The 26187-nt window shown below is 39.6% G+C and overlaps 1 long non-coding RNA gene across 2 annotated transcripts in view; it reads right to left on the bottom strand.

Moving 5' to 3' along the window:
* Window positions 1-10090: 10090 nt before the first annotated feature.
* Window positions 10091-26187, bottom strand: part of LOC122459261 — a 41194-nt gene continuing 25097 nt past the window's right edge. The window contains exon 3 of one of the 2 annotated variants that reach the window (XR_006279817.1): window positions 10091-11148. This is a non-coding gene — a long non-coding RNA (uncharacterized LOC122459261). Of the gene's footprint in view, window positions 11149-25577; window positions 25590-26187 lie in introns of those variants that run through there. The other variant, XR_006279818.1, reaches the window with a different exon arrangement.

Here is a 26187-nt window from a genome sequence, read left to right as displayed (position 1 = left end):
TGGCCAGAGTTCTACTATGCGTATACTGCAGATTAGCTTCTTTATCATTTCACCATAGCAGCATATTTCTGCTAGCTGATACCATTCCTTCATTCCTGGGGTTGGTAATGAATTGGCGGGTAAGGTAACAGAGCCAGGTCAGGCCTTCTTCGACTACACTGACAACTTGGCATCATTAGCATATCCCCCCGGGATAATGTTTTTTTTTCTGATGACATATTACAAAGGTAGTCCTCTAGCTCAAGTGGTAGAAGTCTGTGCTGAATGAAGATTCAGGGTTGAAACCCCAACAATGATGCATCATAGAATGTTACAGTTGTGCATATTAGAATTTGTTTTTATGTTTTTCCTTTTTTAAAAAAGGAAATTATATCCCATAAACTAGATTTAGGTTGCAAAGACAAGCACTCAAAAGAAAGGAAATGCCAAATTTCCTGTACAATTTTAATTCTGCCCCCTTGGGCATATGCATTATGATACAATCTTTAATTACATGTTCACATACTACTTTTCAACAGGACCCCTGCCTCGTTCAGTGCACAGTCTGTTGTGAGCAGAAGCCAATCTGGGTAGTATTAAGAAGATAGGTGAAGGAGGTCAAGTCACAGCATAAGAAAGACATTGTATCGACTCACTCATTTATCACTTAGAGATAATGACCTTATCACTCGTTAAGTGGTGGGGGCCGTTGTATGGCTTGTTGGAAAAGGTTTGCACCCTGTTAAGGGCTTGAGAGCCTGGGATTGATTTTCTTCTGCTTCAGCTGCAAAACAGGTTAGCAAGGGGACGCTGATATATCCCACCCTCACAGGTAACTGGAAGAGAGGGGATACTATATAGGTTAATACCAGTGTAGGAAAAGCCCTCTTTTACCTGGACCAGGCAGAGAAGCACCCATTCTGCCACCCATGGCAGAAATACTGGATTTTGTCAGGATCTGCTGTGGGCACTGCGCGCTAGTTGCTTCTTACTTTAGGGGCTGGAAAGGAATTGTTCCATCACTGCCAGATTTGCCAAGGCATAGTGATTATTTTTACTTTCACTATAGCAGATTTGGGGGTGCTAAGTTGGGCAAAGATGAAATGGAAGTTAGGCTATGATGTCACAATTCATTATGTAAATGTGGGGTGGATGTCCAGTGCAGGTACTCCATAGGGTGGGGATAGAGTGATCAGATAATATGGATTGGTAAAGAACTTAAAGGAGGTATTATTTAAAGGAGCAGAAATAGTGGAGGGCAGGTTTCGGGGCTCCTGTGATTGGTATGGCAGGAAGCCATCCCCCCTTAACTCTCATTTGAGGGGGGAGTTAGGACTGAGCAACAGGGTGGCTGGGGATCAAGATGGGTAAGGGGGAGGGATGACGGAAGCCCCCCTGGGTATAAAGTGAAATGATTATGGGATTAACTGTACAGGCCTTGACTTTCCAAAGTACTAGGGGGTGCTCGACCCCTGGCTCTGCTCCAGGTCCTGCCCCCACGCCCCACCCCTACTATGCCTCTTCCATCACTGCTCCACCCCCACCTGGCCTCTTCCCACTCAGTTCCGCCTCCTTCCCCAAGCACACTGCATCCTTGCTCCTCTCCTCTCCCCACCAGCTTTCTGCATGCCACAAAACAGCTGATCATGGCAGGCAGGAGGCGTGGCCCGCTGGCAGGCGGGACATGCTGAGGGGGTGGGGGGAAGCTGATGGGGAGCTGTCGCTCAGCACCTACCATTTTTTCCCTGTGGGTACTCCAGCCCTGGAGCACCCATGGAGTAGGTGGCTATGATTACCTGCACTGTATGCTTTTATCTGTGGGGTACTCCCAAACATTTAAGAATAAAGTTGTGGCCTAATTAAAGCACATCCAGTGTCTCCTGTCCTCCTTCCAGCATAGCCAGACATAGCAGACAGGGTAAATAGAGAAAAGAGGAGTGAAATGATTTATTCAAAATAGGAAAACATTAATGCACTGGAATACAGAGGGGAAAAGTCAAAGGAGAGAGATTCGCTGATAACAGACAGAGAAAGGATAAGGAGAGAGAAAAGGCAGTTAGGAGGCAAGAGGAGGAGGTTGTTCACACAAAAATGGTGGTATCTCCCTCCTCTCAACACAAATTTAATAGCAAGGTACTGTAATGAGGTTTTATATTTCTTAGACTTCATTACTATTTCAAGATAAACTACAGAACATTTATTAGTGTAATACGATGTACCATAAATAATGTAAACTAAACTAGTTTTTGAGGAGATTAAAAGTTTGGTTGATAACAGTAATAATGTTGATGTAATATACTTACACTTCTTCAAGGCATTTGACATGGTACCGCATAAAATTTTGATTAAAAAACTAGAAAAATATAAAATTAACATGGCATGTATTCAGTGGATTAAAAATTGACTAACTGATAGGTCTCAAATATAATTCTAAATGGAGAATCATTATTGTATTGGTGTGTTGCTAGTCAGGTCCCACAGGGATCAGTTCTTAACCCTATGCTATTTTTTTTCATTAATGACCTGGAAGAAAACATAAAATCATCACTGAAAGTTTGTATATAATACAAAAATTGGGGAAGTGGTAAATAATGAAGAGGACAGGTCAAGGATATAGAGACATAAGAACATAAGAATGGCCCAACTGGGTCAGATCAAAGTTCCATCTAGCCCAATATCCTGTCTTCTGACAGTGGCCAGTGCCAGGTGCCCCAGAGGGAATGAACAGAACAGGTAATCATTAAATGATACATCCCCTATCATTCATTCCTAGCTTCTGGCAAACAGAAGCTAGGGACACCATTCTTGCCCATCCTGACTAATAGCCATTGATGGACCTATCCTCCATGAATTTAACTAGTTCTTTTTTGAACCCTGTTATGGTTGTGGCCTTCACAACATCCTCTGGCAAGGAGTTCCACAGGTTGACTGTGTGCTGTGAGAAGAAATGCTTCCTTTTATTTGTTTTAAACCTGCTGCCTATTAATTTCATTTGGTGACCCCTAGTTCTTGTGATATGAGAAGTAGTAAACAACACTTCCTTATCTACTTTCTCTAATCCAGTCATGATTTTATAGACTTCAATTATATCTCCCCTTAATCATCTCTTTTCCAAGCCGAAAAGTCCCAGTCTTATAAATCTCTCCTCATACGGAAGCCATTCCATATACCTAATCATTTTTGTTGCCCTTTTCTGAATCTTTTCCAATTCCAATATATCTTTTTTGAGACAGAGCGACCACATCTACACACAATATTCAAGATGTGGGTGTATCATGGATTTATAAAGGAGGTAACATAATAGTTTCTGTCCTATTATCTATCCCTTTCTTAATTATTCCCACCGTTCTGTTCACTTTTTTGACTGCCACTGCATATTGAATGGATGTTTTCAGAGAACTATCCACAATGACTCCAAGATCTTTTTCTTGAGTTAAATTTCTTGGCTAATTTAGACACCATCATTTTATATGTATAGTTGAGATTATGCTTTCCAATATGCATTACTTTGCATTTATCAACATTAAATTTCATCTACCATTTTGTTGCCCAGTCACTCAGTTTTGAGAGATCCTTTTGTAGTTCTTCGCAATCTGCCTGAGTCTTAATGATCTTTAGTAATTTTATATCATCTGCAAATTTTGCCACCTCACTGTTTACCCCTTTTTCCAGATCATTTATGAATATGTTGAACAGGACTGGTTACAGAACAGACTCCTGGGGGACACCACTATTTACCTCTCTCCATTCTGAAAACTGACCATTTGTATCTAGCAGATGTTTCGTATTTTTTAACCAGTTACCAATCCATGAGAGTACGTTCCCTCTTATCCCATGGCAGCTTACTTTGTGTAAGAGCCTTTGGTGAGGGACCTTGTCAAAGGCTTTCTGAAAATCTAAGTACCACTATATCCACTGGATCCCCTTGGTCCACATGCTTCTTGACCCCCTCAAAGAATTCTAGTAGATTGGTGAGACATGATTTCCCTTTACAAAAACCATGTTGACTCTTCCTCAACAAATTATGTTCATCTATACGTCTGAAAATATTGTACTTTACTATAGTTTCAACCAGTATCCCTGGTACTAAAGTCAGGTGTAGAGGCTTGTAATTGCCGGGATCACCTCTGGAGTTCCTTTTAATAATTGGCGTCACATTAGCTATCATCCAGTCATCCGGTACAGAAGCTGATTTAAATGATAGGTTACAGACTACAGTTAGTAGTTCTGCAATTTCACATTTGAGTTCCTTCAGAACTCTTGGGTGAATACAATCTGGTCCTGGTGACTTAACTGCTGTTTAATTTATCAATTTGTTCCAAAACCTTCTTTAATGATACCTCAGTCTGGGACAGTTCCTTAGATCTGCCACCTAAAAAGAATGGCTCAGGTTTGGGAATCTCCTTCACATCCTCAGCCATGAAGACCGATGCAAAGAATTCATTTAATTTCTCCAAAATGGCCTTATCGTCCTTGAATGGTCCTTTAGCACCTCGATCATCCAGTGGCCCCACTAGTTGTTTAGCAGGCTTCCTGCTTCTGATATACTTAAAAAAATTGCTATTACTTTTTGAGTCTTTCGCTAACTGTTCCTCAAATTCTTTTTGGCCTTCCTAATTGTATTTTTACATTTTATTTGCCAGCATATATGCTCCTTTCTATTTTCTTCACTAGGATTTGTCTTCTACTTTTTAAAGGATGCCTTTTTGTCTCTCACTGCTTCTTTTACTTTGCTGTTTAGCCACAGTGGCTCTTTTTTGGTTCTCTTACTGTGTTTTTTAATTTGGGGCATACATTTAAATTGAGCCTCTATTATGATGTCTTTAAAAAGTTCCCCCACAGCTTGCAGAGATTTCACTTTTGGCACTGTACCTTTTAATTTCTGTTTAACTACCTTTTTGTGTAGTTCCCTTTTCTGAAATTAAATGCTACAGTGTTGGGCCACTATGGTGTTTTTCCTGCCACAGGGATATTAAATTTAATTATATTATTGTCACTATTACCAAGCGGTCACCTCTTGGACCAGATCCTGTGCTATCTGGATTGCTTGATAAACTGGGCACGAGCATACAATATGCATTTTAATATGGCTAAATGTAAATGAATGCCCCTAGGAACAAGCTACTTCCAAGATGGGAAGCAGTGACTCTGGAAAAGATTTTGGGTCACGGTGGATAGGCAGCTGAACATGAGCTCCCAGGTGATGCTGTAGCCCAAAGAGCTAATACAATCCTTGAATGCATTCTCAAGTAGGAGTAAAGAGATTATTTTACTTCTGTATTTGAAACTGCTGAGATCGCAGCTGGAATACCATGTCTGGCTCTGGGGTGCACAATTCAACAAGTATGTTGAAAAATTGGAGAAGTTTCAGAGAAGAGCCACAAGAATGACTAAAGGATTAGAAAACCTTCTTTATAGTGAGACTCAAAAAGCTCAATCTATTTAGCTTAACTAAAAGAAGGTTAAGGGGTGACTTGATTACAGTATATAAGTATCTACATGGGAAACAAATAATGGGCTCTTCAACCTAGTAGAGAAATGTATAACATGGTCCAATGGCTGGAAGTTGAAGCTATACAAATCCAGACTGGAAGTAAGGCATACATTGTTAAACAGTGAGTATTTAATCATTGAGATCACTGGAACAACTTACCAAGAGTCATGGTGGATTCTCCATTACTGGCAATTTTTAAATCTGCATTGGATGTTTTTCAAAAAAAGTTATGCTCTAGGAATCATTTTGGGGAAGTTTTATGGCTTGTTATACAGGAGGTCAAGTTCTTTGATCACAATGGTCCCTTCACACCTTGGGATATATGAATACACTTCAAACAAATGAACAAAGTACCTTCTGTGATTCATTATCCCTGTTATTTCTTGCACTTGTTTGGTTACTCAGAAGTTCATAAATTTGCCATGTATATTCTAGTCATTACTGGGAATCCAAAGAGGACATGTTCAAAGGTTGTTAAAAGAGGGAAGGAGAAAAATTATTCTAAGGATAGGGCAAGAAATAATGGGCTTGAATTGTAGCAAGGGTGGTTTAGGTTAGACATTAGGAAAAACTTCCTATCACGATGGTTAAGCACAGGAAAAAATTTCCCAGGGAGGTTGTGGGATCTTAATCATTGGAGATTTTTAAGATCAGGTTAGACAAACCCCAGGCAGGGATGGTCTAGATAATACTTAGTCCTGCCATGTGTGCAGGGGACTGGACTAGATGACCTATTGAGATCCCTTCCAGTCTTAGGATTCTATAATGGCTAATCCTCCCTCAGCACTATGATGGGGCATTTATATTGTGCCAACTCAAAGAAAGAGAGCCACCCACTGATTCACCAAAAGTATGTCCTTTACAGCCTTGTATTTTTCTTGGAGGTATCTGTGCCACTACTCCCTATATTCTTCATCGAAATATTGTTATGATACGATTATGGCATAACTATGATGTATTTCATGCAAGATGAGGCAGGTGAGATATCATTGGAAAGGTTATGATTTACTGAATACAATTATCCTATTTGTATGCATGTATCATTTTTGTATCTGAAGTTAGAAATATTGTCTATGCATCTATTACAAATGTGTTTACACCTGGGGAATTCCCACTAGACAAAATGCAATCAGTCTGGATGGCTGGTTGGGAAGGGCCATTAGGGAAAACAACAGGTCTTTGAAGATGATAATCTCTCACCCAGACATCTTCCTGGGGATACTACAAACAGCCTCTGAGTTATGGCTGCAGGGACATGTGATCAAGTCACCTGGTACTGGACTCTGTGATAATACTAGTTGTCATAAATATAAAAGAAAGGGTAACCACCTTTCTATATACAGTGCTATAAAATCCCTCCTGGCCAGAGGCAAAATCCTTTCACTTGTAAAGGGTTAAGAAGCTAAGGTAACCTTGCTGGCACCTGATCCAAAATGGCCAATGAGGGGATAAGATTCTTTCAAATATGGAGCGGGGGGGGGGAAGGAATTGTGCTGTCTGTGCGATGCTTTTGCCAGGAACAGATCAGGAATGAAAGCCTTCCAACTTCCAACTCCTGTAAAGTTAGTAAGTAATCTAGCTAGAAAATGAGTTAGGTTTTTTTTTGTTTAATGGCTTGTAAAATAAGCTGTACTGGAGGGAATGTGTATTCCTGTTTTAGTGTCTTTCTGTAATTTAAGGTTTTGTCTAGAGGGAATCTCTATTCTTTGAATCCGATTACCCTGTAAAGTATTTACCATCCTGATTTATAGAGGTGATTCTTTTACCTTTTCTTTAAATAGAATTCTTCTTTTAAGAATCTGATTGATTTTTCATTGTTCTTAAGATCCAAGGGTTTGGGTCTGTGTTCACCTATACCAATTGGTGAGGATATTATCATCAAGCCTTCCCTAGGAAAGGGGGTGTAGGGCTTGGGGGGATATTTTGGGGGAAGACATCTCCAAGTGGTCTCTTTCCCTGTTCTTTGTTTAAAACGGTTGGTGGTGGCAGCATACTGTTCAAGGACAAGGCAAAGTTTGTACACTGGGGAAGTTTTTAACCTAAGCTGGTAAGAATAAGCTTAGGGGGTCTTTCATGCAGGTCCCCACATCTGTACCCTAGAGTTCAGAGTGGGGAAGGAACCTTGACACTAGTGCTTTTCCACTGACCGGGGTTGGGAATCAAACTGGGAGACAAAGGACTCCTGCCATATGCAAAGACTATTTAAGGCAAGGGAGCGACATCATCAGAGGTTCTTCATTGATTCCCCACCCAAGAAAGAGGACTGCTGGAAACACCTGAGGAAAAAAAAGACTGGACTAGGGGAGTAGGTCTGAACCATGCTAGAGGGTGGTCTAACCTGTGAATGGAATAACTGGAGTTTTAAGCTGCAAGCAAGTGCAGCTTGCCTTCAAAAACCTCTGCAATCTGCCTGAAACATTTAGGGTGAGAATTTGCTACTTATAATCAGTTTCTTTAGTATATTAAGCTTAGAATGTGTGTTTGTTTTACTTGCTAGGTAGTCTGATTTGAGCTGTTTGTTATCTCTTATAATCCACTCAAAATCTATCTTTTGTAGTTAATAAACTTGCTGTAGTTTTATCTAAAATCAGTGTGTGGGGAAATCATAACTTGGGGCAGAAAGCTGTGTATATCTCTCTCTCTCCACATTGAGGGAGGGAGCGAATTTCATGAGCTTACGCTCTACAGTTCTCTGGGCAGCACAAGGTAGTACAATTTTGGGTTTACCCTCTGGAGTGGGGTGTGGATTTGAGCACTGGGCAATTCCTTAGCTGAGCCTTCCCATGCAGATCTGATCTCAGCATGTGTGTGTATAGCGGTAACTGGGTGTGCCCTTAGCTGTATGTGTGCTGGTAAAGTGCAGTCTGAAGCCTGAAGGAGGACTTGGCTGGCTTGCCTCAGCAATACAGTGTAAAGGGAGTCCAGAATGGTGGGTCAGGCATGCTCAGTGGTACCCCAATCCTAGGTGGCACCCTGAAGAGCAGGGAGGAACCCATCACAGCCTCTCCTCCAGCTATTACCCCAGCCTGACAAGTGGAAGCCATATGGCTGAGTTTAATATTAAATTATAAATAATTCTGATCAGGTGACTATCACATGAAAAACAATAAATGGGAAAAAAATAAGAATGAGCTACAAAGTAACATGTCAGGATGAATGGATTGGCTTATCTTCATAAAAGTGAGAATCATTACAAAAGATATAAAAACGGTTTGAGGAGCATGCAAAAGCAAAGAAAAACTGTGTTCTCACATTCACATTTCAACTGATTCACATTCCCATTTCAACTGTATTTTATTGGCATTAGGCTTAGAAAGCCATTTGAACTAAATGACCTGCCTTCAGCAGGAAGATGGTTTGTGAGCAGTGGTTAGTAAGTGTGTATAATGTGCCCATGTACCCCATTCTGATACCCAAACTGGTTCAGCCAATCTCTAATTTAGTTCACGTCAATCAATATTTTACAAAATATAATTTGTTGCTTTCTGGTTCTTCTTAACAAAGAGCTACCCACTGAAAGACTTTTCATGCACTGAATATAAATCTGAGATACCTCAGATTATTGCATTTTGACAAGGAACACAAGTTGAATTGACTAAGAAGAACAGTCTGTCTCAGAATGCAATAAATCCTATATGGTTACCCTCAATACAGTAGCTGCATCAATCCAATCAGCTCTTTCATTCTTACAAATCCCCATGTCCAAGACGAACACATACATATCTAGCTTATTGACGGTTTTGCATAGGTTTCTATTGTATATAAATATGAACTCAAAGTGTCAGACAAGATCAGTGGTTCCCAAACTATGGGTGAGGACCCCAAAGTGTGTCTAACCCCATTTTAATGGGGTCGCCAGAGCTGGCATTAGACTTGCTGGGGCTCGGGGCCAAAGCCCAAGTCTGAGGGTTTCAGCCCTGGCTAGCGGGGCTCAGATTACAGTCCCTCCACCTGGGGCTGAAGCACTTGGGCTTTGGCACTGGCTGCCCCACCCAGGGCATAGGGGCTCGGGTGGGCTCAGGCTTTGATTCCCCCTTCTGGGGTCATGTAGTAATTTTTATTGTCAGAAGGGGGTTGCGGTACAATGAAGTTTGAGAACCCCTGGACAAGATAATCACTTTCACAAGTTTTACATTTATAAACCAGCTGCCTGCTAAAAACACTAGAATAAACTATTGAAGGAGCCTGTCCCATATCCGCAAAAAGAAAAGGAGTACTTGTGGCACCTTAGAGACTAACAAATTTATTTGAGCATAAGCTTTCGTGAGCTACAGAGCTACAGTCTCTAAGGTGCCACAAGTACTCCTTTTCTTTTTGCGGATACAGACTAACATGGCTGCTACTCTGAAACCTGTCCCAAATCCAACACTAACCTCAGGCATTTACAGTATCCAATATATTTTATAGAATATTAAAAAAGAAAAATTCCTGTGTACCTATTCCAGTATTTAAATTATCATTGTTACTATTAATATATTAAATTATATTTTATTCTAGATTACATTTACTTAAGGAGTTAAGCTAAATGATTAAAACATTAATTTTAACATAATTATAATTTTCTTTGACAAAGGAGTAAAATTTACTTTTGTATGGTTTATAAACTAGACTACTCATGCTCTTGGACAATTTTGAATAATAATAAATATACATACATTTTTGTGGTGGTGAATGGTTCAGATCTTGCTTTATAATATTTTTAATTAGAGATATATGTAGATAAACAGGATTTCTAATTCTTAAGAGTTAAACTGCATCTGCTGTTTATTTTCTGACTGAAGTCATAATCTCCTGTTTGTGGCATCAAAATTGGTTTCTGTAGAAATGATTATCATATCACAAACAGGATTATGACTTCTGGTGGGGAATAATCAACAGGGCAGATAATCTCTAAAGGCTACATGATACCATCAGGCAGACACTGCAGTGCTCTGAAAAGTGGTTTTATGTATGTGTTTAGGGGGACAAGGGCAGCTTCCAGACTTAATTGAAGATCCACTGATATATTTCAATCCTCCAAAAAGAATGGTTATCTGCACATGTTCCACAAATGTGTTGTAAAAGTATTGAGAAGAAGAGTACTTTGAACAAAAGCAGTTAAAATCAGGGAAAAAAAAGATCTTATCAACAGAAAAACATGATATTGGAGAATATTTATAGTATAAATAAAATATCAAGCTTTGTAGGATTAGCATGTGCTCTAGTATCGACAGCTGCATAGTCATTAAGGTATTGTCCACTCTGATGTGTTTGTACACATCTGTCAGCTAAATCAGAGATCTGAAAGAGCAATGTAATGCTCAAGGACATCATGTGGATTTCTGACATTCTTTGAAGAAGTTTGGATATACAAATCACTGAATGGAGTATGAAGAGATACAAAAAAGATTTTCTTCAATGGCAGATATATTTTAATCCAATATTGCTTGTTATGTGAAGGAAAATTGTATTCATTTTACTCAGACCAGAATCCACATTTACAAAGGAAAGAAACTTCTCTATGCATGAAAAAAATGAACTTCCTGGCAATTAATTTTGCATGTTCTGTAAAAACTTCTGGGATAAGTAAACAGGATGCCATTTAAAAAATATTTTGTAAAAGTTCATGTGACCAATGGAACTGAAATTGTTCATCCAAATTTCTAGAAAGAGTTGCATCATTTTGTGAACCGGTCCTGAAAGATACAATGAAAGGCAGCTCACACATGTGCTTTTTGTTTGTGGTTTACTGTATGATTCCTAAAATCTGCATCTTTCAATAAATCACCACATCTAATTGACTTAAGTCACACCTAATTGACTTATGACTGGGGATCCTATTTTTCCACAATAAAAAAACCAAAAACTCACTGATTTTGCGATTAAAATGAAATCTGACAACGGGACCCCACCCCTTTGGGGCTGACAGCTGAAAAGCCCCACCACTCAGGGCTAAAGCATCAATATCCCATATTCCTGTGTGCATGCTGGTGGCATGGGGTTCTATCTTATATGATTTTATTTTTTCACAAAATTTAAAAACTAAAGATTCTCTAGAAAAATGCAAATTCCAAGTTTTTCTGTGCCATAAGGTTTTCTAGGATACCTGCTTCTGACAACATGTACAAAACATACACTAGGTGTGACATGACCCACAATCGATTTTGGCAACCCTAAGCATTCAAAACTCATGAGTCAGGCCCCAAAAATCATGATATTGACTTAAAATTCACAAGATTTTTAAAGAAAACATTATGGTTCTTTTTTATTTGCCTTCAGGTTTTTGGAATATTTAAGGGACCCCAGAGTCACATTTTCAAGCTTTTTCTCCACAACAACTATGAGAGTTAAAACCTATTTTTGTTTTAAAATGAAAAATTAGATTCTCACATATTCAAATTACTGTGGGAACAGGTTATATATGGAGGTTCTGGAATCCATGTCACTAGAGGGTTTATTGAACAGGTTACATATACAACAGGGAAGGTATAGGTTTACTTAATCCTGTCTCACTATGGGAGGGTGGACTAGATTTCCCCTTGTGATCCCTTTCAGACCTACATTTCTATAATTATAGCAGGGACTAGGAAGCAAGAAATACCCCCAACAAATCTGATTACATGTGCTATAAATGCAAGTCCCTCAGAAGGGAAAAATGTGGCTTAGGGAAGCATGTCCTCTCAGGGTGAAAAATGTGACTTCAGTAGCTCTTGAGGACCTTAGAGACGTTTAGAGCCCTTTCTGATACCTAGGTAAAGAAACGAGGGCTTGGTTGAAGCGAAGCTGGCCATGTCATTTTACAACATTTAAGTGTGGGCAGCATTGAACTGTTATAAATCTCCTCTTGCTTAGTCTTAATCTGGAAGGACACTGATTTAAGATGTGTAAGGTTTGATACCAAGGCTGGAAGGGCACCACCTCAGGTGCAACTTCCACAGCATGCCACAATATTTAGCAATTTGCTTTGCTTAATATTTCATTACAATGCAGAAAAAAACGGGTGTACTATATATTGGATTGCTACAGCGATGTCATTCAGGGATTGGGAAGATCTTACAATGCTAAAGCTTGGTACCATTTAGGCAATGACAAAACTCCCATTGACTTCAAATAAATATAACTTGGTCACAAAGATACTCAGTTTACTTTAAAAATATCTAAAAGCTACATACTTTTTTATCTTTTCAAAGCTGAATAAGGTACCTGGAGTTAATATAAACCCTTAGGTTTAACTTTAGATCGGATTCTAATTATTGATTGAAGAATGACCAGATGTTTCTAAATGTAGTTCTGTAAATCTCACACAGACAAATGCACATAGCCAAACTGCATATGTGGAAAGTCATGATATGGTGGATATTCTGCCACCACTGCAACATGGAAGTTTCTGGAAATACACCTCAAATTTCACAACACACAAATAGATCACTATTTTTTCCCAAAAGGATAGGAGTTAGACAGAATGTGTTCCAAAGTAACAAGCAATAAAAGTAGAAAAAACAGAACTACTGAAAGACAGGAGAATTGTTTACAAATTGAAGGATTTTCAAAAGTTTTCCAGTAGGCTCAAGCAGGTGGTTTAACCAATTCTTGCCTAAATTTACATCTCATTTCCACCTATTTCTATTTTTCCCCAAATGAATGAACATTTATTCTTTCACACACCTTCATCAAATATTTCATCATGAGAAATACTCATTCTAAGGGCTATTTCCCAGAAAATTAACTATAAATCTTTGAAATCCATGGGAGAAAAATGCAGTTTTACAATGTAATTAAAATCCTAGAACAGGATTTCATTTAAAAGTACCATACTACTCTGAAATGAGCCTGAAGAACATTACATGTTGTTATTAATCAGATCTGCTGCCTGCATGTATCCAGAGTTGATCCTACTTACTTTAGAGAAAAATATGCTTTTACTCCTTTTTATTGGGATTACCTACCATTTAAAAAGGACTGAGCTGGAATCCATTCCTTCTTTCACATCATCAGTAGAATTGTTTCTAAATTCTAAACACAGAGCCAACCAGTTATACCTGTTTACACCCACTAAAGGCAATAGGAAAGCACAGGTTACATGGAGGGCATAATCACAAGAAAATGGTGTAAGAGAAGGCATAATCTGGCTTCAGATACTTTATTACCAGGGATGAAGTATTAGAAAGAAAGAACCAAGCAGGTTTTTCAGGTTCCCGGTTGATTCTTCAAGGCCGGCAGTTCGGAAAAATATATTTTTATTTACTTTTTCACACAATGCATTTAACCTGTGGAACTCTTTGCCAGAGGATGTTGTGAAGGCCAAGACTATATCATGGTACAAAAAAAATTAGATAAATGCATGGAGGATATGTCCATCAATGGCTATTATCTAGGATGGAAAGGGAGGGTGTCTCTAGCCTCTCTTTGCCAGAAGCTGGGAATGGGCGACAGGGGATGGATCACTTGATGATTACCTGTTCTGTTCATTCCCTCTGAGGCACCTGGTATTGGCCACTGTCAGAAGACAGAATACTAGGTTAGATGGACCTTTGGTTTGATCCAGTATGGCCATTCTTATGTTATATAAACTAAGCAATTTTAAACTCAGTCAATAGAAAATAACATAGAATCGCAGAATGTCACTTCTGTGGTCACTTTTCTGAACAGACCTGCACTTTAATTCTTCATGTAATTTACTGGTGATCTTAATCCAATAAATATTAATTGGAGAGCTAGTAAACAAAATTAAAAAAATGATCTCTCTCTCACACTCCAGGGCAACTGCACCTATATTGCCCCCTATGGTCCAGCAAGGCCCCATTCTTTTAGGATTCTATCTTTGGAGTTCTTTTGAGCAGAGGACACCCAACTCTGTCCCTCCTGACCAGTTTATTTTCAGGCTGCACAATTCCCTGCCTATCCAGCAAAATCAGACTGCAGGCCAGTTAAACAGGCCTGCTTTACTTTTCTCCTCAGCGATGGTAATAGTGTATTGCCCACAATTAAGTTACCACACAGCACTTTATAAGCAAGCACATTTATTCTTAATGTAAGAGTATAATGGAGAAAACATTAAAACTGTAAAAGAACCTACATGCATACTAATAAACTTATCAGAGATCACCCCCTAACTCCAACAAGGGCACTGGCCAGTGAATTGTCCTTCCTCTCCTCTCCCCCCCGCTCAGGGTTTTTCTGCGATCACAAGTTCATAACTCCTTTTGCTCACAACAAGAAGCCCCATGAATTTTATGCCATTTGGTCCTTTTGATATTGGGCATAGGTAATTCGTAGATACAGATTTCCTCCCCAGCGCGAAGCTTCAGAAGATCAGATCCAAAAATGGGCATTTGTATTCACCTCCTCCCAAGTATTTTCTAGGAAACCCTCTCAACTAACGTTCATTCTTGTCTTAGCCCATTGTGTAAAAGAGTCCTTTGAAGCTCATTAGCCATGTCTCCTAGACAAGTTACATACAATCCCACAAAACACAAACATTTGTGTTTTGAATGCAATGAGCTCCTGAAATAATTAAACTTAATTCAATAAGATTTGTCCAGGATATTGCCATACTTGTCACAATCCCCTTCATGTCCTGCCAATAAACCTATATGAGATTTAGCCCTATCTGTGATCTCTTCAGTTTCTCCGAGTGACAGATGTGACATCCATCAGTTTTTCACCTTCACCACGGCTTTCGCCTGCAGTTATTAAATTCACCTGAAGATGACTAGTCCCAATTCCACAATAGGTACCAAATGTTTGCATAGTTCTTAAATTTCATGGATATGCTATTAAGCAATGTAGAACTGTGACTGTCATTTATTTTATGTTTGTACAATGCCTAGCACAATGGATCCCCATATGCAAAATTAGTTTTGAATAATTAAATTAGACATCTAAAAGTCTCTTATAGCAGCACTATGGTTACAGTTGTGCTGGCACTCATTTCTAAACCCGTTTTCCATTTATTGAACTTTCTCAAAAATAATGTCCAAGAGAGTGTTAGACACATTGCTAAAAGAAAAGAAAGAAAGACAATATGCACTTATTGGTATCGTTGAAATGGCTCTTCAAGACTAACATCTTTATCTTCAGTAGCATATTTGATTTCTCTTGGTTCAGAAGTGAATTTATTTCAGAGCACTAATATAATGAGCTTGCAGAACATTTATTCAGCTATTTTGGAGGGCAAGATACTCAATTAAGTTAACAAAAGATTTTTGATTATTCTTCTCTTTCACTTTGCTTCTGTCTTTAAAAACATGAAATAAAAGTTCTGTTAATATTATGTTTGAGACATTAAACATAAATAAGGCAGAAAATTCTAAATTTAAGGGGCCAGATTTAAACCCATTGATTTTGGTACTTTTACTGAAGGGATGAATTTGACCCAAATTCCTTCAACAATGTTTTCTTGCTCACAAGTATGCATAGTTATTTCATATGCTGTTAGATGTATATCTTAATATGGGGTGACTTAGATAAATTCAGGGAGATTTGGTCCACCAATGGCTATTAGCCAAGATGGTTAGGGGATGTAACCCCATGCTCTGAGTGGTCCTAAACCTCTGACCACCAGAACCTGGTATTAGAAGACTGGGGATGGATCACTTGATAACTGCCCTGTTCTGTTCATACTCTCTGCAGCACCTGGCACCGGCCACTGTTGGAAGATAAGATACTGGGCTAGATGGACCACTGGTCTAACCCAATATGGCTCTCTCACATACTTATTGTGGCAAGGTTAAAAAAGTTTTGGGGATTTTAAAAACTGAATCAGAAGGTTCAAAAGTTAAATTCTTATAATTACATCAACATACTTTCCCCTGTTTAATAATCTTGAGATCCTAGAACTAAATCCAAAGGCCACTGAAAGCAATACAAGGCACTGATTCTAAGAGGGTTTAGATATAGCACTAGTGATGAAAAAGAGGGAGGAAATGGGAAAAGAAATCCTAAATAATGAACTCCTTAGAAGAATGTACTTGTCCGCCTCCCCTACAAACTTTGCTATTTGCAAATTAGCTTTTCTTTTTATATAAAGAGACACATTCTGCTCTTGAATGACGGCAAATTATTCCCACTGAAGACAGCAGGAGTTGTGCATGCAAGTCCAAGGATAAAATTTGGCCCTAAGTATCAATTTTAGTTCCCTAATTTTATTCTTGACTTTGTGCATTACCTTAGGAGCCATAGCACTAAATGTAATATTTGAGTAAAATGTATGCCAATATATTCCTTTTCCTCTTATAACCATTTGAGCTGTTACTCTCAATGTTTTATATTCCATTCAGTCTGTTATTAAATGTGACCTCTCAGCTTTATTTAGGGGCTCTTTTCCATTTTTTAATACCTGTATCCCATTTTTTATTCCACTAAGAAACTGAATGTTTTTATTACTGTCCTTTTGTAAGCAGATAACTTTGAATATTTTAATAGCTGTTCCTATAACTACATTCAGCATCTTTATATAAATGAATCAATATCATCACAAAAATCTTTGTGACTATCTCAGCATTTAATATCATATAAAGAGAACCAGTTAGTTTTCCTAAATTTCATCTTAAACTATAGCCTTCATTTAACATTTCACACTTAAGTTTGAATCATTGGTTTAAAGCAATGTATTATTTAGAGTCCAAATATGACCTACTTTAAAACTTATACTCTGTTCTGATGGGAAATATCATCTGGAATTTCCATTTAAAAGAAATCCATCACGATATTACAAACAGATTAAAATAATCAAAACCAATAGTTACCATGGTGATGTGACACAGCACACAATTTGGGTGTTCCTTTAACTGCTCTACAGCATCATGTCGCTAACTCCCAGACTGCACACAGGCCCTAAGATCAGGAGACTTTTAGCGATGGTGGAGCAAGATTCCCCTCTCTTCCAGTCAGCCGAGACTGAAATTTGGGTCATTAGACCCACTGGAAGGGTAGAGGGAATGGTTAGATGAATGGCCAAATGAATAAAAAAGCAGGCTCCAAACCTAGTCAAGAATAGCCCACTGAGAGTAAGAATTCAACCAGGTCACAATCCCCAAAAGAAGGACTGTGAAATCCTGAATTTAAGGGGAGAATTTGCACACCAGGGAGGCCAGACCAAGAATCTCACAGTCCAGAGGAGGACCTTGGAGCCCTTAACCAAGGGAGGACCAAAAGGGGGGTGGGTCTTTTTGGGAACTAGATAATGCTTAATAAATTAGACCTCCTCAGGAGAGGGGGGTATATCTTTTTTAAAGACAGTATAATTAGATTATTCCTGAATGTCAAAGGAAAATGGAGGCAGGGGAGACTGCCGCACCACAAGGGGGCTCCTACAGGGTCATATAATTTATACTTGGAGATCTTTTTAAATTTCAGTGTGTCCACCTGACAGAATTATATGACTATCACTATTTGCTCCCTGTGTTTCTCAGTAGTAATTTTACTTTAAACTTACGGAACATTTTAGTGGTTATAAATGTCTGGATGAGGACACCAAATCGAGGAGAGGGCTGTGCTGTACTGCTAAAGGGAGGAAGGGGGGGCAATTCCTGCCAGTGACCCAGGTGGGGGTAAAAAATATTCCCCTTTGTACAACAGCTGGGGCAAGGCCCTGCTTTACTTCTGGAGGGGTTTTACATCACATAGCATTGTGAGCTGATTTGACATGGGATGTTGCACTAATGTTGGTTACTAAGATGAGGAAGAAAAGACAGACATTGGGGTTAAAGCAGTCCCACTTTATCTCTGTCAATATCAGGCAACTGAGTATAACAAAATTTGCTAGCTGACACCTTTTAAACCACAATGTTTGTAAACTTTAGTGTACACAGGTACATTAACATCTTTAATCCATGATAGATGGCCATGGCCAAGTGCAGGGCAGAAAGCTTAATGATCAGTTATGGTGTTTTTATTAAACACAATCTATTTTGCTGGCATTAACATGTCCTCTGTTGTACTTCACAAAGAATAATGGTACAGACAAACTTGTTACCTTCAGCTCAACCATATCAGGCAATGCATTGTAGTAGAGTGGTTGACATAAACAGTAAATACTTACCAAGAGTTATCACAAAGCAATATCTGAGAAACTGCAGCATGCCCTTCTCATAAAAGAAAAACATCAATATTTCAGGTATTGTGATGTGTTAACTATTGGTAAATATTGATTTTAAATGGCACCCACAGAGACACATAGAGTTTTCTCCTTTCACAGTGCAATATTGTATATACAGACCAATATTCAAGCTATAGATAAAGACAATCACTGTACACTTTTTTTCTCTATAATCTGTCTTGCTGTTTGTCAGACATGCTCCCAATTGCTGAACCTACCTATAATAGACATTCTTTAGAGAGCTGCCCCGGGTATTATCGAGAATAATAAGGCATACACTATGTAGGGCTGAGAGAAGCAAAAGGGGAGAAGTGAGTCAGGTTAACCAAATAAAAGGAAATACCTCACCCAGCCCATGCTATAGTCATTTCTACCTTTCATAGGATGTTTTGTTAAAGCTCAGCTTATCTCTGAGATAGTTCTGTGTAAGCCAGCAGAAGTGGCGTGGAGTTCTAGACATCAGCACCCTCAGTAGCATGTTCCACTCTCACAGTGTAACCCACGCTCACTCAGTGTGGTCCTCAGATCCCATTAGTGACTGAACACACAGATGCTGACGAGCGTGCAGCTTTTCAGCTATCAGAGCTGTCTCTCTCAGTTCAGGTAGCAGAAGCTCATGCTTTAAGATCCAGTGTTCTCAGGTTTAAACCCTGCTGCCAATGGTGTACCAGGCATGTCAGGTTAAAAGTGGTGGCACATATGGGAATTTGAACTGGGTGAACCGCTGAACCTGGGGCCAAGCTTCTCCAGTCTTGGAGAGTGCATAGCCCATATATACACAGAGAGGCTCTCTGTCCCCACCTCTGGTTTTCTAGTTCAGGTATCAGAAGCCATGCTTTTAGATTCAGAGATCCTAGATTCTGTCTCTGCTGCCAATGACCAACTCAGGGGTATCTCATTTCAAATATATTGCAATTTATGAAGCAATTTCCATTATAAAGCACTGCTGATCTGAGTTAAACTAGATATGTAAATAAATACAAAATCATTCCAAATTCAGGAATTTTCACTCCCACCTTCCTCCTTCAGAACAAATGCAGACAAGTTTTTCTAGTGAAACTGTCCAAGCCACAATGACTTTTAAATCAAACGTACATGAAAAAATTATGTATTCACCATAAAAATATTGATTTCATTAAAACAGTTACTAACTAAAATCAGTAGAGGTGAGGAGGGGTAATGAAAAAAATCACATAGAAAAACAAACTTTTGTATGCAATTCTGCTAAACAAAAATGGTAAAGTCTGCATAGCTTTAGCTCAATCACAGTAATGACTTATGCATACTGATTGAGCAAGTTTTGTTCATTTGACTCTAATAAGGAGATCCAGAATCCAATATCCTATCATGCAAAAGTTCATAGATGCATGGTTTATCTCAGATGTTTGGGGCCTTAGGTTTGTGATAGCTGATAAAGAAGGCAATGATGCCTAGACACAAATTAATTGAAATAGTGATTTAGGAAGTGGTTAGTCTAATACAGTACAATATCTGCATGTTAAAAGAAGAAAAGATCAGGCCCTTCTTTGCAAATGCTCTGCACACTGTACATTCCCAACCTAAACAAAAATAGGATCCTTTATTCGATTGAGCTGTATAACATCTATTGTTAGAACAGCTAGGGGCTTATCTCCACTATCAGCTCTGCTGTAGTGCTACTTTTTTATTAGGCTATTATAGATCATCGTGGAGAGGTTTACAATTGGTTTCACTTATGGTTTACAGGCTGTCTGCCTGTTTGTGTGTAAATTGAACATTTTAGAGGTATCTGACCTGCTTCTGTTCATTGCAGCTTTTAAAAACTTTTCAATGTGTCACATGTCTGAGCATGAGGCAATAATGTAGGTCTTATTAGGGAGGTTGAAATGCTATATTGGGGACCAAATTTTCCAGTTGGTGTGTATGTAAGGGGACTGTTGCCCCCTTACTAACATTCAGTGGGGGTGTTTTAGTTGCTAGCTCCCAGTACTAAAAAGGGGGAAGGGTCGATGGGGAATCAGGACCCTGAGACTGATAGTCCCCAGGAACAATGGGGAGAGGCCAATGCTCCAGGTCAGCCTGAAGGACAGGGCGGGGAGGCTAATCAGAGTCAGGAGGCCAGAGAGGTCCCGTCCTTGGTGTGAGCTGGATTTGCCTGGGTCTCTGAGCTAAGGAGAAAGCAGGGGCCCAAGCTAAGCTGGGGATCAGAGCTGTGCCAGACCCAGAGGGACCAGAAAAGCAACCCAGAGAGAGCAGACCCTGTCCTGGGAGCAGAGCTGCAGCCCCAAAGCCAGAGGCACAGCGCAGAGAGAGCAGACTTGTCCTGGGAGCAGAGCTGCAGCAACCAGAGCCAGAGGGGCTAGAAAAGCAGCCCACGAAGCAGGTCAGTGCTGGGAGCAGAGTCACAGAAGCAGCCTGCAGAGCAGACCTGTCCTGGGAGCAGAGCTGCAGCAACCAGAGGCAGAGGGGCCAAAGAAACAGCCCAGGGAGCTGGGGGCAGAGCAGCAGCAGCAGCAGCAGCGCTGAGACCGAGTGGTGGAGCTGGGGATGGAGCAGTCCGGAGCTGGGTGTGGTGAGCAGCTGCGGAGAGTGAGGGGGACCCTGGGCAGTGGGCCCAGCACAGGGAGACACCTCCGCCAAGAGGCTCTGCAGGCCAGGCTTGGATCGTAACCCTGACAGGACGGGGTCGACACTGGGAAGAAGAGTCCTACCACTTAGAGCCTGAGAGCATGTGGCCACCACCACAGCAAGTGTCCAACTCACAGCATCCCTGCAGCACAGCCAGAAGAAGGCCTGGAACCTAAAAGGAACAGACCGTGAACTGCCCAGACATTCCAGAGACACTGTTTGTGATGTTCCCTGCCACAGAGCAGGTTGATGTGTTTCCTTTAACCTTTCCCATTTTTCCTTATTCTTTTTAAAATTAATTGTTGATTAAAGAACTTGCATTTGCTTTAACTTGTATGAAATGGTCAGTGGGTCAGAGAAGTGCCCGCTGCAGAGGGAGTACCCTAGTGGGAGTGGGACACCCTAGCCCCTGTCCTAGGTGACCATAGCAGGGTTGGGGGTCGAGCCTCCCAGGAATCCTGGGCCCAGCCTTGTTGGGGTTATGAGGACTCTGCCAGACAGGAGAGTGGAAGGGGAGTCCTCAAGGGCAGCGAGGCAACTGGGTAAAGGAAGTGGGAGCGAGGGCTCAGATCCTTTTGCTAGCCTACTTCACCAGGGTAGAATAGAAGCCAGGAAAGTTCCCCACAATAGTGGGACTATTCCCCTGCTTACATGTATATAAATATATTTTACGTCTCTAGATTCTACCGTTTGCAAAGGAGAGTAGGCAAAAAGTTGGGCACACAAGTGATGTATATGTACAAATGGAGGTCAGCTGAAAAAATTGTTCCCGGACCTGAATCAGTTACTAATCATTCTTAATATTTCTAGTCCAACTTTTACTTTGAATCTCTGCTGCTTCCTGCACGGAGCTATACAAGGAAAGAAATGTGAACTACATAATTTACTTTTGAATGGAATAACTATGGGTATGTCTACACTTCACGCCGAGGGTGCAATTTCCATCTTTAGGAGACACATTTGCACTAGCTCTGGTCAAGCTAGTGCACTAAAAATAGAGTAGCTACAGCACTGTGACCAGCAAGAGGGTTAGCTGACCTGACTACGTGCCTGGTCTCTTGGATGGCTAGCCCCTCCCACCATGTGCATTGCCACAGCTACCCTCTAGTATTAGCGCCTTAACACAATTAGAACTAGCACGGGTATGTCTCATCAAACTGGGAGTCACACCTCCCAGCTGGAAGTAGACTTACTCTCAGACTCTCTTCGTACCACAAACTATTGCTTCATATCTGTTTTCTTCTTGGTTCGTTCTACTAGGCATCTCCTACAAACCGCTAGATTTAAAGCTGTAAAAGAGTTTGTTAGAATCCCTTCTTTTTATTCAAACTTCCTGAATTTTTTAATTTTCAAGCCAAAATTTTAAAGTATTGTTCTCTGCAGTAAGGGAACTTGATCTGGAAAGATTCAGCAAGTAAAATTCAGCCATTTTTGAATGATCTCAAAATGGAGGGAGGGGAAATCCTGTGACCTCTTCTGATCAGCCCTTGTCCCTGCTTTCATTGAAGTAAATGACAGTTTGCTATTTAACAGAGCTGGCCTGAGATTAAAGTGTATATCTAAGGGTGGCTGAGATGTACATATGTGCATAGCTAAATATTTGTAAACTAAACTCCTTAAGTGCATTAGAATTTAACCTAGTATGCAAAGAATGTGAGAGCCACCTACAGTTTTGCATGAGATCCAGTGGGAGTCCTGAACTATCTAATTGTATATTTGCCTGCTCTTTTTCCTCCCATCCCCAATAATATCTACTTAACTTGTTTACAGTATTATGGCTCTATGCAGTCTTCCCCACAGCCTCCTAGAGAGCTAAAGCTATGAAAATGTCTGCTGGGCTCAGAAAGTAATCTGGAAAGCTTTTTGTTCTGGCAAACCTTCCTAACGTTCCCTGTAGGATTTCTGGCTGCTGTACCCTTTCTCCACATAGCAGTCCTTTTTTAATACCTTCAAAACCCCAGTGATATATTTGGGCAATGAGTTTCACAGGTTAATTAGGTGGTGTGAAAAGGGTTATTTCTTTTTATCAAGTTTGTTATCACCTTCTATAATTCTGTGATTTAGTACTTCAAATACTCTGTAGGCTGATGTGGCCTCCTGCAAATAAATCCTCATCCTCTAGGACTGGGTGAATACTGCAAACAATTTTAAATGAATTCAAACAAACTCACTCCAGTTGTGTCCAAACCTCTTTTGTGATCCATTTTACAGCTATTCCAGCAAATTATTTTACTGTCAGGCATGTTCACTAAAATAACTAGTTTCAAGTGACTACTGAGGAGTATTTATAGAAAGTGACTTTTTAATTCAATATTGTGAGTATATATACACACCGGAAAGTTGGTTCCATACTCCGCACTTACAGAACAGACACATTTTATGTAATGTATGTTGTATTATTAGTTGGTACAGATTACTAAGCAAATTAAACTAAACAAACTGCATTTGAGCAAGCTATAAAGAATTACTGCAGGAATAATTAAAAGCCACTATAGAAAGACACTGTAGGTCTGCTTTTGTAAGTAATTTTGTGGCTAAAATGAATGATTTCCCTTGAAATGTGATTCAATTGACTTCATAGGTTTTGAATTAGGCACTTAAATGGCCTAATAACTATGGACACTTGTGACAGGAATTAGGAAAGATCACTTTAAGAAATCTGCATTTTCTGTATATTCTAAGGCATTGGCACATGCACAAAAAGCCTCTATTTTGGTGTCATTTTGTTTAATGCCTTATTTGAGTTAACATTTCTCAAACAGTTGAACTGTAATGTGCTACCTGGCATACTGGTTTTTAAATTTCAAAGCATCTTCACTTAAATCATCATGTCTCTGTCTGGTTTCTCCAGAGGAGTACATCATCAACATAAGTGGTCATCCAGTTCCTCTAATGTGTCTGCTTCCTTCTTGTGGAATTCTTTTTCTGGGACCATAGGTACCATAAGGAACAGTATCCAGTGCCTTATATAGAGGCATATATATTGTGTCTAAAAGGTTGAAGTTTCAGTTCCAACATTTTCTATTTATTTCTTCCAGAGTTGGGAGTTGAAAGTACGCCGATTATCAAATTCCTTTATAACTAAGTATATTCTCAGAGAATCCTTTATTTTTCTACTGCCACTTTTGACTGCACCCAGCCAGGTGGTTCACTAGTTGACTTTATAACTTTTAAAATCACCATGCATTATAGCATCTGCAGTTCTCATTCATGGATACTAAGAGAATTTTCCTGGCTGAAGTAATAAATGGGGTTACCTCAGGGTTTAAACAAATGTGATGTGTGTCCTTAATGCAACCAATTTAATCAAACACATGATTGAGTTCTTCCACTATATTATTTTTATTTAGCTCACGAGGCCTCCATTATACGTTTGATCAGTTTTAATTTTTCAATAGCTTTAATCTATAATAGAGGCTGAGCCTCCACATTCACCATCACAGAATAAAATAATTTCATGGCACATTTGTTCACAGAGCCCTTAAAATCATACCAGTAATACTGACCATTACCACAATATCTGAAATATTTCCTTAAGCTTCCCTATACTTGCCATAGGAAATGCTTTGGATGATGCAAATACTTAGTTGTCTAAGGCAAATACACAAAGAGTTGCCATTGTTCACACCATCATGTCCCAGTTTCTAGTAATCTCTCTCTAAAAATAAGCTAATTTTACATTTAATAATCTACTTCTGATTTTCTGGTATACTTCTTCTGGCAGTATATGTGCTTGGGATTCTGTGTCAAGTTTAATTGACAGGACCTCCATTCAGTTACAAAGCAACTTAATATTTACAAATCTAGACTCCTATCCCAAATCCGTGTTTGCAAAGATTTCATCTCATTCACTGCATCAAAATGGTTGAAAACTGCAGAAGTAAACTTACAGAACACAGGCCAATTTTGAGCTCACTGTTGTCAATTTTTAAAAGAGTTGTTCTCCTGTCCAGCCAGCTCAACTGAGAGTGGTTCTAGGACGCTTGGATTGGTTTAATCAAAACTTAATAATAATTGAGGTGCTGAAAAAGCAAACAAGTTGGTAATATGTACTGGCATCTGAGCACAGAGCCAAAAGATTGATAAGACTATCTGACTTTACCTTATACTAATGTAGCAACCGTTTCATTTTGGACAATGTGTGCCTTTTGATGTTTGAGAAATAAATTTGCTTATAAAAATGAATTATATCGTGTTTGTTCTGTGTTTCTTTCATAAAACCTTTGAGAGATTTTTTGGTGGTTTTGTTAGTTTGTTTAAAGTTTATTTGTGAAGATAGGAAAATATCGCATTGATCCTTCTCCCCGGCCCCCTGATTGTACCAGCTGGTTTTGGTAATGGGGCCCCCTCCATGGTTCTTGAATCCAAAACATTTGGGTAAAAGAGCTCCACTGTGGGGCACAAATCTCTGGGTCCTACCTTGAACCAGTCCTTCTCTGTTGCTAGCTCTCAACAGATCACCATTTGAGGAATGCTGTTAGGCAGCATTTGAATTACATAAAAAGTAAAGGTTTCAGAGTAGCAGCCGTATTAGTCTGTATTCGCAAAAAGAAAAGGAGTACTTGTGGCACCGTAGAGACTAACAAATTTATTAGAGCATAAGCTTTCGTGAGCTACAGCTCACTTCATCAGATGCATTTGGTGGAAAAAACAGAGGAGAGATTTATATACACACACACAGAGAACATGAAACAATGGGTTTATCATACACAGTGTAAGGAGAGTGATCACTTAAGATAAGCCATCACCAGCAGCGGGGGGGAAAGGAGGAAAACCTTTCATGGTGACAAGCAAGGTAGGCTAATTCCAGCAGTTAACAAGAATATCAGAGGAACAGTGGGGGGTGGGTGGGGGGGAGAAATAACATGGGGAAATAGTTTTACTTTGTGTAATGACTCATCCATTCCCAGTCTCTATTCAAGCCTAAATTAATTGTATCCAGTTTGCAAATTAATTCCAATTCAGCAGTCTCTCATTGGAGTCTGTTTTTGAAGCTTTTTTGTTGAAGGATAGCCACTCTTAGGTCTGG

The sequence above is a fragment of the Dermochelys coriacea genome, chromosome 3 (assembly GCF_009764565.3).
Source record: "Dermochelys coriacea isolate rDerCor1 chromosome 3, rDerCor1.pri.v4, whole genome shotgun sequence".
NCBI lineage: Eukaryota > Metazoa > Chordata > Testudines > Dermochelyidae > Dermochelys > Dermochelys coriacea.
The sequence above is the reverse complement of the archived record's forward strand: the minus strand, read 5'-3'. Positions and strand labels throughout refer to the sequence as shown.